This window comes from Balaenoptera acutorostrata, chromosome 8, assembly GCF_949987535.1.
Source record: "Balaenoptera acutorostrata chromosome 8, mBalAcu1.1, whole genome shotgun sequence".
Lineage (NCBI taxonomy): Eukaryota > Metazoa > Chordata > Mammalia > Artiodactyla > Balaenopteridae > Balaenoptera > Balaenoptera acutorostrata.
The window spans coordinates 9,680,123-9,683,429 of record NC_080071.1 but is presented as its reverse complement, the minus strand read 5'-3'; positions in this window follow the sequence as shown (position 1 = coordinate 9,683,429).

Here is a 3,307-nt window from a genome sequence, read left to right as displayed (position 1 = left end):
ACTAATTTAGAAGGGAAAGGACTAAGAAAGAAATGGAAAGGAAGAGAGCAGAATAGAAAGAGAGAAGAAGAGTAAAAGCACTATATGTTCATCAACTCACCTACTTATTTGTGCGAATTATGATCATTCTGGCAAACTGTTCATTATTTTTTGCTTACACTGAGAGCTGTTAGGAGAATTTCACTGACTCTCTGTGAGAGTGTACTAAGTGTGTCCATGCCCTTCAGAAATATGGGGTATAATGTTTTAAAAGAAAATCAAATCAAATAGGTAACGGGAAATCACTGGAAGGAAAAGGAGCAAATAAAAGCAAAAGGATATTAGATATTGTCAGCTTAGGGAATAGCCTGTGAAAATGTCCAGAGGTGAGCAAGACATTGTTTGGATGAAGAACAGAAATGCGGTCTGTATATTTTTAATAGTAGCAGAGGAAGATAGTCATCTAAATAATAGCAGCCAATAATTCGAGCCCCACTTCCAGACTTTTGATTGGTTATGATGGTCGTACATAATGATTCCCCAGCTGTCCAGTTTGACAGTCTTCTCAACTCTACATATTCTACGTATCCATTAGCTGAATTTGACAGGATGTTTTGGGCAGAATTTATTGACCCAAGAGGTAGAATGGCCAGTTCCCAATTGCCTTGCCAAAGGGCTGTCAAAACTGTCCCATGTTAATACATGACTACATGCAAAAGACAGCTAGAATAGAGAACTAAGGAATCTTTAGAATATGAAAAGTTACTATTAACTTGGAGAGAACCCCTCTCAAGTTCTTATTTCCACAAATTTGAAATTCCAGTTGTATGGGTGGTCAGTGTTGATGAGTCAGCATATTTGAGAGAGCAATAGCTATTATCAAACTTGATTTTAAATATCCCATGTAAGTAAGGAAATAGGTTTTACTATTAAGTAATCAATAACCTAGGCAGCTTGATTAAAGATGTAAATGCAATTTATAACAGTCTTAATCCACAAGCTGACACAGAACACTATTAGATTGTGATAATAAACAGGCATATTGAACAAGTCTTTGAATTGTAAAAGTATTCCTAGAGAAATGGCTCAAAGAGAAGCAATGATCTCAATCCTTAATTCCTATGAATGATGCTTTGCCTGAACTGGTGATATTGCTGTCATTCTGGTGTAGTAATAATTATAATTTTGGTTAACATGCAGAGATCTTTAAAGGATTGTAAGCTTAAGAATATGAAATCTTCCAACAATGATTTATGCTGCTCTGATTCCTGATGCTGGAACCATCAGTCAAACGCCATAGAATTGTTGTTTCTCATTGGCTCAGGGAGTATAACCGAACCAATGGTGTTATTTTATTTTTTACCTTTCCTCCTTTTTTCTTTTAATTTTTCCTTTCTTTTTAGAATGGTCCTGTTGGTATAATAGTATTGATATTTGTGTAGTTAAGCTTATGTGCGATCACCTTTGAGGGAGTTTGAAATTTTGTCTTGTGAACATGCCTACCCCTTGCTCCAAGCCACCCATGTTTTATTCTTATTAGTGCTACACTCTGAATGCACACTCTTTCTCTGTTTCTTATTCTGTGATGCCACCCATGACTCAGTGGGATCTTAGAAAAAAGTGTCAAGGGCTGCTGCAGTGTAACCTGACTACTGGTTGTATGTGTGTGGTCTTACACACATGACTGAAGCTGGAGAAGCCATGTGTGTGTGGCCAGTTGGGTGTGATTGCCAAGGACAAAAAATGGATTTCAATATAACACTCACGTTTCGAAATTGAGAAATACTGGGGAAAGTGAGGTAAGAGGGCAAGCAGGATTAAGATATAACTGGGGCAGTTGGGTGTATCCTCAAGCTATTACAGGACATCTTCATGGAAATGTCCAGTGGGTCTATGTAGGACTGAAATTTGAGATAAAAATCAACATTCATTTAAAACTATTTCACACTTAATAATGTGTAGTGCTCAGAGTTTCTGCGTGTTGGGGAAAAAACCAGCATCTTTTTCTGTATCTGTATCCTTCTAGGTGAAGTCGGAGTTAGATTCCTTTGAAATACTAACTTTGCTTGTGGTTTTCATTGGGCAATGTGAAAATGACTACTGGTTCTTTTGAAGTTATACTTAAAAATTTGAAAGTTTTCAGACTTAATTGACCATAGATAGTTGCAAACTTATTCCAGTTATTTCAGTTAAGGGATGAAGTATAGACAATATTAAAAACAAAATCAGGAAATGATTCTGATTAGGATGAAAGTTCCATCACAAATTAAGAAATAAAAGTGTAACGCTGGTGCTTCATGTTAGAGCAGCCCACTTAAAAAATCATGAAGTGAAACATAAGAAGGCTAGAAAAATTTGGAGTAGGCTAGATAAATTATTTAGAAGGCTCTGTGCTAATCTGCCATAAGTGTAAGAATCAATTTGGCTGATAGGCAGCGAGTGACTTGTGTTTGATATCTGAATTTTTCAATCAGCATTTTCTGAACATGGTTTCTCATTATGATAATGACTAAAGGATTAATTATCACCATGAGAACAGTGATAATAGCACTTTGAACTGTACTTGTCACCATATGACACAGACTATTACTTGTTTTTTTAAAAAAATATTTTAAGAAAGATATGTGCATTTGAAGCATTTGATTCACTTGGTGAAAGTGATACTATTAAGTTATTGGAGTTAAATGATGAGGAGACAACATTTTAAAAACACTACTTTCACACTGGCCATCCTTCTCACAGTTTTAATTGACCAGTTAAAGCAGATAATAATTAACAGTATCAGTGCGAATGCTTATGTCAAATGGATAGTTCAATTAGAATATATGCTGGTTTCTTCTAAAACTCTCTACTGTAGCAGATAGAATGTTGTAAGGAATAATATTGCTAATTACCTTTCCAAAACAATATCCTTCACTAGCTCAAGTGCAACAGATTAGATGTAAGGCATTTAATGAGAACGGCACAGCGTACTGGATTTTAATTTTAGATTATTGGATACATGCATGGTAGGCAATGATATAATTGAGAAATGACTATATTACTAATTGATACTAACGGAGGCAAAGTGTAGATTTTTTTGGTATCATTGTTTTTTATAGGGACTAGAAACAATGTTAAAGTAATCAAGTTAATTATGTAAATAATTGTATTTTCCTTCTTTTCCGAGTGCTCCATATTTGCCACATTAAGGAATGCTGCTGAGTGATAAGGATAAAAAGTTCTGAAATACGGGGTACAGTTATTGTAGCTAGCTGCTGTTCTTTGATTTATATAACGCACCCTATGGCAGCATGATTAAGATAAACACTTGACAGTCATACATGAT